This window comes from Beta vulgaris, chromosome 5 (genome assembly GCF_026745355.1).
Source record: "Beta vulgaris subsp. vulgaris cultivar EL10 chromosome 5, EL10.2, whole genome shotgun sequence".
NCBI classification, from domain to species: Eukaryota; Viridiplantae; Streptophyta; class Magnoliopsida; order Caryophyllales; family Amaranthaceae; genus Beta; species Beta vulgaris.
In genome coordinates this window covers 38,653,755-38,670,761 of record NC_079206.1, presented here as the reverse complement: position 1 = coordinate 38,670,761, position 17,007 = coordinate 38,653,755, and the positions used below count along the sequence as shown (strand labels likewise).

Below are 17,007 nucleotides of genomic sequence, written 5' to 3'. Positions count from 1 at the left end.
GAGTCTAAGTCTAAGTCTTTTGAGTCTAGTGTTCCAGTTGGGAGTATGTATGAGTCTGTTAATCCTAGTGTCCAAGTAGAGTCTTTACTTTCTACCAAGTCATTGTTCAACACAATGATTTATGATTTTAATAATATGAACTCATTTGCTTATGACTTGTGTGGTATATGTACCTCTTCTTTTCCTTCTCCTTTCGATTGCAACAATGAATATGAAAAAGAAATAATTAAACTTGTGGAAGAACATGAAAATAAGACTCCAATCATCGAAGAAACAGAAAAAATAAATCTTTTAGATGATAATGAACTAGAGGAGGTAATAATTGCATTAAAATTAAACAGATGCGAACAAGCCTAATTAATCAAATCATTAATTGAATATATCATCGTATTTGCATGGTTTTTCTAAACATGCCAGACATTGACCATGAAGTCGGTCAACATACCATACCCCTAATTAAAGGCATGAAACTTGTTAAGTAAAAGTTGTGCAAAATGAAACCCGAAGTAGCCTTAAAAATTAAAGAAGAAGTTACTAAACAACTTAATGTTGGTTTTATTCAAGTAGCTAACTACCCAATACCTAATGTTGTGCTTGTGGCTAAAAAAGATGGCCTAGAGTTAGGATGTGCTTAACTATAAAGACCTCAATAAAGCAAGTCCTAATAATGGCTTCCCCTTACCTCACATAAATATCCTAGTAGACAATACTGACAACCATGCCCTTCTCTCCTTTATGGATGGGTATATAATCAGGTAAAAATGGCTGAGGAGAGGACATGGAAAAGACCACATTCATCACACCGATGGGGACCTTTTGCTACACTATTATGTAGACCCTAGTTAAGTCTTCGTACGATGAAAGTTAAGTCTTAGGACTATACAAGTTTATTCCCTAGGTCTACTTTGCATCTCTATTTAAACCCTAGTCAATTTATCGGACTACAAAATTTAAGTATTAAGATTATAAGAGGTCATTCCCTAGCCTTAATTTGCATCTCAATGTAAAACCTTGTCAAGTATTCGGACTACCAAAGTTAAGTCTTAGGAATAGAAAATTTCATTCCTTATTTCTGGTTTGCATCTTATGTAAACCCTGGTCAAGTAATCGGGCTATGAAAGTTAAGTTTTAAAACTATAAAACTTGGTTTCCTAGGTACAACTTGCATCTCTATGTAAAACCTATTCATTTCATCAGTTTATAAAAGTTAAGACTTAAGACTATAAAAATTCATTTACTAGGTCATGTTGGATTTATATGTAAACTCTAGTCAAGTCTTCGTTTAATAAAAGTTATTTCTTGGGACTATAAAGTTTATTCCAACTTCTAATTTGCATCTCTATCTAGACCCAGTCAAGTCTTCGCACTATGGAAGTTAAGTCTTCGGACTATACATGTTTATTCCCTAGGTGTACTTTGCATCTCTATGTAAACCCTAGTCAATTTGTCGAACTTTAAAATCTAATTATTAAGACTATAAATGTGCATTCCCTAACCCTTACTTGCATCTTATTGTAAACCCTAGTCAAGTATTCGTACTACCAAAGTTAAGTGTTAAGAATAGAAAACTTCATTCCCCATTTCTAGTTTGTATCTTATGACGATAAAAGTTCGTTTCATAGGCACATCTTGCATCCTTATGGAAACCCTATTCAAGTCATCAGTTTAAAAAATTTAAGCCTTAGGACTATAAAAGTTCATTCCCAAGGTCTAGCTTGGATCTACATCTAAACTCTAGTCAAGTCTTCAGATAATAAAAGTTATTTCTTAGGACTATACAATTCATTCCTACTTCTAATATCCATCTCTATGTAGACCCTAGTAAAGTCTTCGAACTATGAGAGCTAAGTCTTAGGACTATAAAACTTTATTCCCTAGGTCTACTTTGCATCTCTATGTAAACCCTAGTGACTTCGTCAGACTATAAAATTTAAGTATTAAGACTATTAATGTTCATTCCCTAGGCGTAATTTGCATCTCAATGTAAACCATAGTCAAGTATTCAGACTACCAAAGTCATGTCTTAGGAATAGAAAATTTCATTCCCCATTTGTAGTTTGCAACTTATGTAAACCCTGGTCAATTGATCGGACCATAAAAGTTATATTTTAGGACTATAAAAGTTCATTTCATTGGCACATCTTGCAACTCTATGTAAACCACAGTAAAGTCTTCAGTTTATAAAATTTAAGTCTTAGGACCATAAAAGTTTATTCTCTAGGTCTAGCTTGGATTTATATGTAAACTATAGTCAAGTCTTCGGATAATAAAAGTTATTTCTTGTGACTATAAAGTTCATTTCTACTTCTAATCTCCATCTTTATGTAGACCCTAGTTGGATCTATATGTAAACTATAGTCAAGCCTTCGGATAATAAAAGTTATTTCTTGGGACTATAAGTTCATTTCTACTTCTAATATCCATCTCCATGTAGACCCTAGTTAAGTCTTCGGACTATGAAAGTTAAGTCTTAGTAGGACTATAGAAATTTATACCCTAAGTCTAGTTTGCATCTCTATGTAAACGCTAGTGAATTCGTCGGACTACGGAATTCAAGTATTAAGACTATCAATGTTCATTCCATGGGCCTAATTTGCATCTCAATATAAACCCTAGTGAAGTATTTAGACTACCAAAGTTATGTATTAGGAATAGAAAATATCATTCCCTAATTCTAGTTTGCATCTTATGTAAACCCAGGTCAAGTCATCGGACCATAAATGTTAACTTTTAGAACTATAAAACTTCATTTCATAGGCACATCTTACATCTGTATATAAACCCTAGTGAAGTCTTCAGTTTATAAAAGTTAAGTCTTACGACTATAAAATTCATTCTCTAGGTCTAGCTTGGAGCTATATCTAAACTCTAGTTAAGTCTTCAGATAATAAAAGTTATTTCTTGGGACTACCACTACTACAAAAGGAGTGTTATCGCGACGCTTTTTAACCCATTTGGCGACACCAAAAAGCATCCCTAAATTTGCTTGCGATGCTGTCTAACATAGTCCCTAAATTTCTCAACGCGTAAAAGCGTCTCCATTAGCAATGACCTACACCTTACCACGTCTAAATTCTGGACGCTTTTTGGCGTCATGTAAAGAAAAGTTGGCTTCAAAATTAAATATTTGTTTGGCAAAATTTCTTGACACAAAAAAAACGTTTCGATTTTTTTAGTCTCTTTCTACTATTTTCCCAATTTAACAAATCTATATACATATACACACATTTACTTTAGGATAAAACCAACAACGAAACTTGAAGATTAAATAAAATAATTATACTTTGATAACTTAAAATATGTACAATAGTATAGTTGAAATCACTACTTGTATAAATCATATTATATACATAATGTTAACCAAGCCAAAATCCTAATAAATTCAATTTGTCAAAAACATCATCAATCATAAGTATACCGTATCTACTCACTAAGCCAAGAAAACTAAAACCTATAAAAGCTAACGAGCATCTAGTTAGATATGTATGATGCTAATTTGAAGCTCGATTTACTGGTGTCCTTTGTTCTCTTGTTGCACCTTCGCCATCTTAGATAATCTTGAAGAAAACCAAAAACGTAATAAGTACATATAACACAAAAGTCAATTGATATCTATAAAAACCTTGATCACGAGCATTTTAAGATACGTAATTTATTATTACATAAACAACTAAATATTTTCTCTATACTTTAGTTATAAAAAAATAGAACTTTCACCATTCTACATCTTAAAAAGAAATGTAATGAATACACAAGCTAAAAAAGTTTCAATTATATGAATGATCCTAACTATACAAGTTGCTACTGGATTTATTTTTTTCATGTTTGATTGATTAGTTTGTTGTGTAATCTGCACACTCTAAAATGAACCAACTTATAATCCAAAATCAGATCAAAGAGTGATATAACAAGGCTAATATATACTAGGTAATTAGCATATACTAACCAGTTTCGAACAAGAGCATCAAGGTAATAAGCAACATCACCTAGGCACCAAGAGGAAAATGACGTACTTAAAGTCTACAAAACATTTAGACTATAACTTGTAACCTTTGCATCTTTTGTATCACATGACTAACATCCACAAGGTAAGTGAATTCACGTGACTAACTGGAGTACATAATAGATTAGACTATAACTTGTAACCTTTCGTATCTTTACATAGTTGTTTAAAGAAAATATAGTGTTGAGCAAGTAGAAGTTCACATATAAGTATAAACTTTGACTTATACCAGTGCAACAAGGGTTGCGCTGCATTGTACAACATAGCCCGTAGAATATTTATGATCATGCAGATAAGGTAGACCATTAGCCAACAACAAAAATAAATTTAAGAAGACTAATTAATTTAGACCCCACCACCGCCACCACCAACCCCACCCCCTACGCCCTCCCTCTTATAGAAAAAATATATTGGATCATCTTCAGGTCATCCAAAAGATTGCACAATTTCATCTTATATCATATTTTAGTAGGGTGTAGAGGTTTCAGCACAGCCTTTTGGCAATTTTCTTTTGTCAAATATTACGAGGTGGATTAAGATGATTAGAGTTAAAACACTGGTTGAATTTCAATAACGAAGGGATCAGCATTACAAGTTAATCAACAACAAAAGCAATATAGATTTGATTGGAAACAGTAAAGTTTAAAAGAGTATTGACATACTTTGGAGGAATATCTGGGGGAGAACCTACAGTTTCATATGCATACTCCGGCTTGCAAGTAATCTTAGCTATTTCCCCAACCTGAAAAAACCACATAATGACATTAATTTGACAATACTGCTTGGGAACTGGTAGTATGGGGGCTCAGAAAGAAGCAATCAGAAGCCTAACCCTCATAGTTTTGACAGCAACATCCCATGCCTTGATCATCATGCCCTTCCCAATCTCAAATGAGAAAGTAGTATTGCCTTCATGTGTACTATCAAAGATTTCACCCGTTTCAGCCAGAGTATATATCCTCATAATGTATTGCCACACTAAAAAAAATATACAAACATATATTATGCTGGGTTAATAATTTTCTTTCTTTCCTTCTCCATGATCAAGTAAACGACCTATATATTATCAAGCGCTGAAAAGAATTGGGGCAGGGTAGAGGGCCTTTGGTTCTCAACTGTCCACTACTAATACGATAATTGATTATGTATTCTATATGATGATCAGATTGATCACATGAGAATACAACATAAAGCTCCTTATTCTTCCAAGATGTTAATACATCAGAATACAAGATGATAATCAGATCAGTCAAACATATGAAAATTACAATTATATACGAAAGTTGGTTTTATTTAATCTCAGCAAAGATTTTGATGCTTCACCTTTCTCTTTTTTTCTTTCTCTGAACAAGGCCTTCAGTTGTGCCTTAATCTATATTCTATAGTATTTGGTAATGCGATAGGCAAACAGCATTGATAAATTCCTCATCTGATTCAAGAGCTTTCATTGAGTCAGGAGGTAAACATATCTCCAAATCCACACTTCCTCCACCCTCGTAGCCTTCATAAGAAGTCACCTTTCCTACAAATTTATTCGCGTACCCACTACGAAGAGCAACTGCTTTTCCGAGCCCAAATTCATTCCCGTACATGTCAAATCTTGGCGAGCTTCCCATCATCACACTGTAACAATCAAACAGCTTATCAAGCTGGAAAACAACGGGTGATTTGAGCCATCCACTAATTGATATGAAGGTTGAGGACAAAGAATTCAGAGACGATTTCCTAAATTCAGATTAAAATCTTACAATTCAAGAAAAAACTACGATAATTCGCAACAAACCTAGATTTCGGTTGATTCGCAACAATCCTTAGCCTACTGAAGACGATTCGCAACAATCCTTGGCCTACTGAAGACGATATTGAAATCTCATAGATTTCGGTTGCAAATTGATCGTTTTCGCGCAGCTTGTAGTTGGTTCAAGACTGATGAGAGGTAAGAGATCAAGAATTCAATGGAAAGTCGAAGATGCAGAAAGAAAAGGACAAGGATTACAAAGAGAGACGACAAAATTACCTGATGAATTCACATGCCGGTGAGTAAATTGAGAAGAATCAGCGTTGATGAATTCACATGCCAGTGAGTGAATTGAGTGAATTGGGAGACGCTAGGGTTTGGTGTTAGACGTGGATCGAGTGGGAGTTATAAGAAGTGATTTTTTTTTTTTTTTTTTTGACAACAGCATAATAATATAGAGATAAAAACAAAATTACATCCTAGAGCCCTCCTTTCTTGCCTTGACGGCAAGAAGGTGGGCTTTTTTTACTTTGTCTCTATTAACATTAAGTATTCTAAAGGAAATAAAGTTTTTTGCTAGTTTTTTGATATCCATTAGGATTGTTTTTGTCGATGAGAGCGCATCTTTTGTTTTACATAAACCTTCTACCAGCATTTTGGAATCCGTCCAAACTTCCAGATTCCTAATTTCCTTTTTCATGCCTTCTTTTATACTGAGTATCATTCCTAGGGCTTCAGCTTGAGCAGCAGAGCTTGCATTTATGATTTCTCCTCCTCGCGCCACCTCATCACTTCTTTCCTGTATCACCCATCCAAAAGCTGCAGTTCCTGGGTCATCCTTCAACTTTCCATTTGCCTTCCATGCTCCATCTACAATTAGAGTGGCATGATCCATCTGGCTGGTCCAGTGCGGGCTCCAACAAATTTGTTCTAATCTATCTTCAGTGGTTTTCACTCTTGCCTCAGACCCTATCTTTCTAGTCTCCCACGCAATTTTCCATACTCTCTCTTTCTATTTTTCCACAATATTCAGCGCTTCCTCCGGAATGAACTGGCTATTAGGATTGAAGGTTTTTTTGTTCCTAATCAACCATATGCTCCAAAGGATGCCCATAAATTCAGCCGCTCTTTCATCATCCTTTGAGTTTTCCTTCATGAAATACCACAGCCAGTTCCTAGTCCATAGTGCTATTGATAGGTTGTTAGCTTCCGAGACATTGATCCCTAAGTTCGAGCAACGCCAAATCCTTTTCGTTATCTCATAGTCTCTAAAAAGATGAGTATCCGATTCCTCTTCGCGCCCACAAAAGGGGCAAGGACTCTCGCTTAGGATTTTCCTTCTCCTAAGGTTTACTCCGGTGGCTAATGCACCATTTGCTAGCTTCCAATAGAAAAATTTCCATTTTGGCCAGAATTTTTGACTCCAGAATCTCTTCCAGAATATTGCAGTTTTGGGCTCTACAACGTTTTTCGTAATATCAAACCAGTACCCCGACTTGGTTATGTAGTTCCCATGTTTTGTACCTGTCCATCTGAGTTCATCTTCCAAATTTTCCTCTGGGATGTGGATGGTTTTGATCATTTTTATAGTTTGTGGTTCAAACCATTTATTCAGAATGTCTTCATCCCAGTGATTATTTCCCGTTATCAGATCACTCACCCAAATTGGTTGATCTTCTTGCATGGTATTATCACAGCTTTTAAACAATATCTGTTTCTCCCCAACCCAAATTGAGTCTAAGATCTTTGTGTTCTTTCCATTTCCCACGGTTTTTCCCACTCCTGACGCCATGGCTTCCACACTTTTCATGATACTTCTACCTCCCCAAGAGCTAATCCTAGGTATCTTCCCACGCAAGCTATTTTCAAACCAGTTCTCTGAGTACTTTGCTCTGAAGAGTTTGCTAACTAGGAGGTTAGGGTTGTTTTGGATTCTCCAAGCTTGCTTGAATAGGATTGCTTTGTTTTGTGCAATTAGATTTCTCAGTCCTAGACCCCCTTCATGCTTGTGTTTTTCCAGTAGGCTACGCTTCCTCCAATAGATGGGTTTTTTCCCATGACTTGAGCTCCACCAGAATTTTAGGAAAATTGAAGTAGTTTTATTGAGTATCTTTTTCGGGAGCAGGTAAGTAGCCATTATATGGGAAGCAAATGCAATAAGAATGCTATTAATGAGTAGCATTTTCCCTACTTGGTTAAGGGTTGAGAATTTCCATGAAGAGATGGTGGAAGCGACCTTCTCTGGTAGGTCTTTGAATGTGTGAAGAGAATGGCCTGTAACGTCCATAGGGCACCCCAAGTACTTTCCCAGTTTGTCTTTATTCCCCACTTTCAGTCCTTTTCTTAAGATCCGGATAAACTTCCTAGGTGTATTCTTGCTAAAGACAGTGTAGGATTTCTCCACATTTATCATTTCCCCTGATAGATCACAAAACGTATTCAAAAGTTTCCTTAAGTTCCAGATGTTATCAATGTTTCCTTTCAAGAAGAATAATGCATCATCTGCAAAGAAAAGGTGAGAAATTTCTGGGGCCTTTCGATTGACTCTCAACCCTTTGATCAATCCAAGGCTTTGTTGTTGGGAAATTTTCTTTGAGAGCACTTCCATACAAAGTATGAATAGGTAAGGGGAGAGGGGGTCTCCCTGCCTAAGGCCAGCAGTAGGTTTGATTATACCCGTTGGTTCACCATTTACAAGCACCGAATATGTGACGGTTGTCACACATTCCATAATAAGTTGAATCCAACGTGGTGGGAACCCAAAGGCTGCTAGGGCTTCTTTGATAAAAGGCCAACTCACTCTATCATAAGCTTTATTCAGGTCAAGGTTTAGGATTGCACTATAGTTAGCCCCTTTCCTAGCTTTTTTAACATAAGAGAGCATCTCGTGTGCTATCAGGCAGTTGTCGTTTATGGATCTCCCCTTTACAAAAGCATTTTGGCTTTGGCCAATAAGGGAATCCATTAACGGTTGTAATCTAACAAGGCATTTGGCAATGATTTTGTAAGAGGTATTGCAAAGACTAATAGGTCTGAATTGGTTTACCTGCTCCGGTCTATGAGTTTTTGGAATCAGCGCGATGTAGATGCTATTGGTTTCTTTTAGCATGAATCCTCCGTCGAGGAAATTCTTTGTGGCGTTGCTCATATCATCGTTGACCAGTTCCCATTTCTTTTGGAAGAACACAGGAGGAACCCCATCAGGTCCTGGGGATTTAAGAGGAGCCATACTGAACATAGCATTCCTAATCTCCTCCTGTGAGAATGGTTTGTCCAAGTATGCATATTGGGTTTCAGAAAGCTGATTGAGGTTGTTGAACCAATCCTCATATTCATCAAATGTGGTCCTCTGACTATCGGGCTTGAACAACTTTGAGAAGAATTTTACAAATTCTTCTTTTATTTGATCTTGGTTTTGGACCCAATTTCCATCTTCATCTTTGATGGCACGAATATCATTCCTTCCTTGTCGAGTCTTTGTGCTTTTATAGAAAAAACTCGTCTGCTGGTCCCCCAACTTATCCCACTTTGTTCTTGCTCGTTGTTTCCAGTATTCCAGCTTGATGTCCGTTGAGGCTCTCATTTTATCCCTGCTTGATCTTCCTTGTACACGATTTTCCAATGAGGAAAGATCTTCCTGCTCTTTCGTTAGCTCCTTATTCATTTTGTCCCATTGTATCTTATGTTCGACTTTGAAATCCAAGCACCACTTCTTGCATTTTTTTGAGACTGATTGGAGCTTTCTTTGGACTTGGAACATGGCAGAACCTGTTCTTGTTTCCTTCCATGCATCTTGTATTATTTTATCCATTGCGTCAAATTCCAGACATCACGCTTCAATTTTGTATGGACGATTTTTCTTTTCCAGCATGGGTTGACAATCCACTATGATTGGGCTATGATCAAATATAAAGATGGGAAAATTGATGGTTATGGCATTTGGATATTGGGTTTTCCATGCATCATTACAGTAGGCCCTATCCAATCTTTCAAGGATTTCTTTGTCTCCTTGTCTATTGTTAGTCCAAGTAAACTTAACTCCATGGAAATCCAGGTCCATGAGTCTACATTCCATTTTCCAAATTGAGAAATCAATGGCTCCCTTTATTTGGGTGTTACCACCCAGCTTTTGGTTTCCATATCCGACTTGGTTAAAATCTCCTAGAAGGAGATGTTTCCCCGGGTGTGACCAGAGGAAAGCCTTTATCGTGTCCCATACTTCTGTACGTTTTTCAAAGCATGGAGCACCATATACACAAACGACGTAGTAAGCAACATTACATTCATCTTTGATTTCACAACATACATAATTTGCAGAAATAAAAAGGATGGATACATCTAGAGATTTATCCCAGCCCAAAATTAGACCCCCAGAGAGGTCTTTAGAATCGTACCCAGCCCAACTACTAAGACCTAAACTAGAAAAGAGTGGCTCTACATCCTTCACTGAGCTCTTAGTTTCAGATAAAAATAAAAGACTTAAAGCATTGCTACTGACAAACCATCTAAGGAAAGGAACCGTCAGGGTGTCAGTAGACTTAAGCCCCCGGCAGTTCCAAGCTTTTGCTCTCATATTGTTGTGGGGGGTTGTATTGGGCCATATAAGAAGTGATGATGTGCGGTTTTCATGAAAAACGAAGTCGTGCTGCACACGTGATTTTTGGACGCGAAAATGCGTTGTCAAACTTGTCGACGCTTTTAGGCGCTGAGGTGAGGCGCAAACTTTTTACCCCGCCCAACGCCTATACTGTGGCGTCAAGCAATAAGAGTTGCGATAACACTTCTTTTGTAGTAGTGTACAAAGTTCATTCCTACTTCTAATCTCCATCTCTATGTGGACCCTAGTCAAGCTAAGTCTTCGGGCTTTGAAAGTTAAGTCTTAGGACTATAGAAGTTTATTCCCTAGGTCTACTTTGCATATCTATGTAAACAGTCGTCAATTCATTGAACTACAAAATTTAAGTATTAAGACTATAAATGGTCATTCCATAGCCCTAATTTGCATCTTAATGTAAGCCCTAGTCAAGTATTCGTACTACCAAAGTTAACTCTTAAGAATAGAAAATTTCATTTCCTATTTCTAGGTTTTATCTCATGTAAACTGAGGTTAAGTAAACAGACTATAAAAGTTAAGTTCTAAAACTATTAAAGTTCATTTCCTAGGCACAACTTGCATCTTTATGGAAACCTTAGTCAAGTCATTAGTTTATAAAAGTTAGGTCTTAGGACTATAAAAGTTCATTCCCTAGGTCTATCTTGGATCTATAAGTAAACTCTAGTCAAGTCAAAAGTTATTTCTTGGGACTATAAAGTTCATTCCTACTTCCAACCTCCATCTCTATGTAGACCCTAGTCAAGTCTACGGACTATGAAAGTTTAGTCTTAGGACTATACAAGTTTATTCCCTATATCTAGTTTGCATCGCTATGTAAACCCTAGTGAATTCGTCGGACTACAAAATTTAAGTATTAAGACTATCAATGTTCATTCCCTAGGCCTAATTTGAATCTCAATGTAAACCCTAGTCAAATTTTCGGACTACCTAAGTTATGTATTAGTAATAGAAAATTTCATTCCCTATTTCTAGTTTGCATCTTATGTAAACCCAGGTCAATTCATCGGAACATAAAAATTAAGTTTTAGGACTACAAAACTTCATTTCATAGGCACATCTTGCATCTCTATGTAAACCCTAATCAAGTCTTCAGTTTATAAAAGTTAAGTCTTAGGATTATAAAAGTTCATTCCCTAGGTATAGCTTGGATCTATATATGTAAACTCTAGTCAAGTCTTCGTATAATAAAGTTTTTTCTTAGGACTATAAAATTCATTCCTACATCTCTATGTAGACCCTAGTCAATTTCTGGTAGTGGTAGATCGTTTAACTAAATCTACGAATTCAAACCTTTGAAGAATACTTGGTTGCTGGATCAATTGGCTAAAGCATATGTGAATTGGGTGCTGAAGTATCATGGCGTGTCTAAGGACATTGTTTCGGATCGTGATTTGCAATTCTTGTCCGACTTTTGGCAGAGTTTGAAGAAGACTTTAGGCACTAATATGTTAATGAGTACAGCTTTTGATCCGGCTACAAAAGGGTGAACAGAACGAACAATTTCAACTTTAGAGGATATGTTACGATATTATGTCATGGAGTATCAAGGAGCATGGGATGATTTCCTGGATTTCACTAGAGGAAAAAAGACCAAGGGATGCTGTCTCAAATGGCCTAAGGGCTGCGATTTTTGACCGCATCCCTTGACATAGCAGCCCTTAACAATTTGGAAGGGTTGCAGTCAATAACCACGGTCTTAATAAGTAAGGGCTGAAGTTTTTATGAAATCCGCAGCCCTTTTGACCCCAAAACATTAAAAAAATTTATTTTCATTTTTTCGTCCTAAATGAACCCGAAACAGTTAAAATGTTGCCTAAAATATATATAAGTTTCATTTTCCATTATAAACTATGTTGTTAAAAAAAACTAGAGTAAATATTGACTAAATTACATTTTTATGTCAAAAGTAGAAAAAAAAAACGATGTTTTGTTGACATATTTGACGTTGCAAGTAAAAAAAGTGTTGAAAATATTGCAAGTAATTAATTATTTTTTTTACTTGCAACACTTTCTCTATATCTCTCTCCAATCACATGGAGCCCTCTCTATACCCAAATTTTACATTAGAGTTGATGAAAAGAAAAAGTGTTGCAAAGTAAAAAAAAAAACCGAGGATGTATAAAAATTGCATGTTGCAGCTGTACATCATTTAGTAGGCGAAGATCTAATCGGCATCCATAATCTTAAAATAACAAGTAAATTCTCCGAGGTTGTCGAAAATAGATCCAACAATAACATATCTGAACTTCTAATCCTCGCCCCACAATTACTTAAAATCGCCCAAAAAAATATCAAAATTACATTTGTAACCTTAACCTTTTTTTTCTTTAAATCATCACCACCATTCCCCTACTACTAAGCTGCCGCCACCACCATGCCACCACCATCCCCCCACCAGCAGCCCCCTCTCTCACCTCATATTCCAGATCCAGCCTTTCTCTCACCTCTCACCTTCGTCGGCCTTTCTCTCACCCTCACCTTCGCCGGCCTTTCTCTCACCCTCACCTCTCACTTCACCGACCTTTCTCTCACCCTCACCTCTCACTTCGTCGGCATTTCTCTCATCCTCACCTCTCACTTTGCCGGCCTTTCTCTCTCACCTCCTGTCGGACTTCTCTCACGACCATCGCCAACCATCCCAACCATGGCCATAACTCTCACCTCCTACCGCATCTCTCTCACATCCTGAGCACCTTTCTCTGACCTCCTGCCGGCGTCTTTCTCTCACCGCCAACGCACTATGGCCAGATGAAGCATACGAAATTGACAAGATGTCTCGCCTGGACATTCGCCCCATGGCCCGAACGTCGAGCCTGAACGTTTGGGGCATGGGTGGAACGTTCAGGATGGATGTTCGCCCCATAACCCGAACGTCTAGGCCCGACTCTCGTGTAATGGGGTGAACGTCCAGGCGAGACGTTCGCCCCCATGGTCAAATTTTTTTTCGAGATGTATCACTAGGTTGGTGTTGATGCAGGTGGCAGGAGGACGTAGGTGGTGGAAGGTGGTGGGAGGTGAAAAAAGAAGAAGGGTAAAACAGTCCAATAAAATAATCTCAAGCAATTTTAAGTAATTTCGGGGTGATGTTTAACAATTCCCTAACGTATTCCGTATCAAACCCTGCACATAATGACATGGCATTCAATAATTAATCCAGGCATATTTCTAAGCATGTTTTATAAGCGAAAAAGAAGTGAAAAAATAAACAAGCAAAAAATGAAGAAAGATGGTGTTTCAAAATAAAGGGAAAAAAAAAAGAACAAGATCTGATGGTTGATAAAACAGTTGCAAACTGACCTGGATCAGGAAGTGATAATCAAATGTAATAAGACCCCTTGGAAACTACTACTCTGGCCATGGGAATGAACAGAGTAGGTGAGCATGAATTCTAAGTGAAACGGAAATAGAAACGGAAGTAGAAAGATGGCACATGTGACTGGACTCTGGAGTATGTGATATTGAAATGCTTTGGCACTAATATTGAGTAGACGAAATTAAGACTACTACTCAATAAATTGCAATTGCCATTACATTAATAAACTCAGAGACCAGAGTTACAATATAGACCTAGAAATGTACGTAGCTAATTAATAGCAACTAAGACATGGCCGAGAATGAGATCAAACAAGAGCCGCTAATCCTCGTCCTTGTTTACTTTAATACCTATTGTAGATGTCGTTTGGCCTTCAATTAATGAAATTTCTCTTTCAAAAAAAAAATCCTCGTCCTTGTCCTCGTCATGCAAATGTTGATGTTGTAGTATCGGTATCAGCGGGAAATTTCCATTAGATTCGCACTAACCTCTCTTTATACACATGTTATGCTGAAATTTAGCCGGAAAAGTGCCAAAGACTTCTAACCTTCCACATCCACAATCTGAAAGAAAAGCCTACTCGCTACTATAAGCAGTGAGCACTATCTCCTTACACAAGCCAACTTACCAAACTTTACAAGTTCATTGCCATTTTTCTTGTAAACAAGAGTAAGATAGTAGAGTATGCTGCCTCCTTGACTTCCCCTTCCTATAACTTTATCATATGATTTAATTAATACCCATTTCCTTTATAGACTTGAAAATGATAAACACCCCCAACATCTAAAGAGTCTATAACCAGAAAGAAGGATCATAACACAAATTAGATCCTCGGGAGGGGTGTAGGATGAGCATCCTACACCTTCCCCTAAACGGTGTCGTTTGATGGGTTTTAGGGGAGCCAAACTTGGCTGGCTTTTGGCGCTTTTTTTGAAAGTGGGCCAGCTCTCCCATGCATTGTCATTTTGTACTTTGTTACTTACATCAGTCAATCATTTACTCTCTTTCTCTCTCATTTATTTATCAAGAATCTTTTCAATTCTCTTTCTCATGTATTTTGTTCATTGATTTCTCCCTGATTTTCATTTATTTCTATCATAAATTCCCAAAAGTTGATACTTGGTTTGATTTTCTGTTTTAATTTGCATTTGTAAAGCTTTCCATGTTTCATGATACTCAATTTGAAAAATGGAGGATATAAGTGAAAATGATGGAATTTCATTTGATAATGTTATTCCTTCTAATGCAATGGGAGATTTAGGGGATGGAGGAGAAAGAGAAGAAGATGAATTACCAGGAAATAATGGTATTTATTTGCGGAATCAATTCTTTTAGTGTACAAATGCATGTGGTTTGGTGTACAATAATATACGAGTGTACATTTAGGGATTTTCAGTGATCAAAGTAATGACCATCAGTGTACATTGTGATTTATCCTTTTATGCGTTGGTTGCCGTACCTTTTTTTATTACTAGGTCCACCTACAGTTGCATGTACATGCACGTACCTTTCATGTACACTTTGTTGACATTCATGTACATTTACTGGGTTATAATCATGTTGTTATTATTATATTTGTGTTATTATTATAATCACTATTATTACTATTATTTTCGTTTACGAGCTATTACAATCTTGCCCCCTTAAGAAGTTTCGTCCCGAAACTCGAATAATACCTTAGAATAAGTGGGGATATCGATTCCTCATGTCTGACTCTTTTTCCCATGTTGCTTCTTCAATTCCATGATAAGTCCACTATACCTTAACAAGTGGTATTGTTTGATTTCGTAATACCTTTTCACGTCTGTCTAAGATTTCTAGAGGCTTCTCTTCATAACTTAAGTTTTCATCAACTTGCACTGGTTCATATATCAACACATGAGTTGGATCAGGGATATATTTGCGTAGTTGCGACAGGTGGAACACATTATGTACCTTGGATAATTCTACTGGCAAAGCAAGCTCATATGCTACCTCAACAATTCTCTTCAGTATTTCATAGGGGTATATGAACTTAGGGCTTAGTTTCCCTCGTACCGTTTGATTCCCTCGTACCTATGAACTTAGGGCTTAGTTTCCCTCGTATGTACCTCAACAAACCGTTTGATTCTCTTTGTGGGCGATATGAGCAGGAAGACCTTATCACCCTACATCAATTCAAGTTTCTTCCTTCTCCTATCTGCATATTTCTTTTGTCGATCTTGGGCTACTTTCAGCTTATCTTGTATCAGCTGTACTTGCTTCATGGTTTCTCGTGCCATTTCAGGACCCATTGGTACCCTAGTACTAATATCATCCCAGCAAATGGGAGTTTCTACATCACCGTCAGTGCTTCATATGGAGCCATCTCGATACTAGCTTGGAAGATGTTATTATACGAGAATTCTATCAATTGTAACTTTTCTTCCTGTGTTGCTCCAAATTCCAGTATGCATGCTCTCAACATATCTTCTAGGGTTTGAATTGTACGTTCCGTTTGGGCGTCAGTGGCAGGATGAAATGATGTGCTTAGGTTAAGGGTTGTCCCAAATGGTTCCTGAAATCTTTGTCAAAAGTGAGACAAGATCATAGGATCTCTGTTTGAGATGATAGTGTTAGGTATACTTTGAAGTCACAGTATTTTGTTGACATACGCTTCAGCCACCTGCTACTGGTTCCATGCTGCCTTCATTGTAATAAATCTTGTCGTTTTGGTCAATCTATCCACAACCACCCATATAGTGTCGTTACTCTTCCGTGTTTTTGGCTGACCAGTTACAAATTCCATGGAAATTGAATCCCATTTCCACTTTGTTATCGGTATGGTTGTAATAGTCCTGACGTCCTTCCTCGATTGAACTTCACCTTCTGGCAAATCATGCATTTTGCAACAAATTGACTCACATCTCTTTGTAATCCTTTCCACCAGAAATACCTTTTCAAATCCTGTACCATTTTATCCCTTCCCGGATGTACTAAATAAGAGCTATTATGAGCCTTCTTTAAAATCTTATCCTTTAATTCTGAATCATTAAGGAAATACCATCTTCCGTTTATCCTAATGCTTCCATCATCGTGTCTCTAGAAATCCCTTGGTTCACCTGTGCCACTTTTTCCCGTATCATTATAAGGAAATGGTCTTGCATTTGCTTTGACTTAATTTCTTCGTATAAACTAGGTTGTACTGATAATGCATTTACTTGACCTTGCAACTGTTCATTTGTTACAATTGCTAAATCCAACCTTACTAATTCCATATACATCTCATGGGGAACAAAAATTATTGAGTTTACTTCCCGACGTGGCCTTCTACTCAGAGCATTTGCTACCCTATTAGCTTTTTCAGGATGATACTGAAT

At 37.1% G+C, this 17,007-nt stretch overlaps 1 long non-coding RNA gene across 1 annotated transcript; it reads right to left on the bottom strand.

Moving 5' to 3' along the window:
* Window positions 1–3,341: 3,341 nt before the first annotated feature.
* LOC130591509 (uncharacterized) lies at window positions 3,342–4,956 on the bottom strand. The gene is made up of 3 exons (XR_008969260.1): window positions 4,836–4,956; window positions 4,666–4,745; window positions 3,342–3,557 (listed from the first exon to the last, which is right to left on the bottom strand). It is a non-coding gene; the product is annotated as an uncharacterized LOC130591509 (long non-coding RNA).
* Between the last annotated feature and the right edge of the window lie 12,051 nt (window positions 4,957–17,007).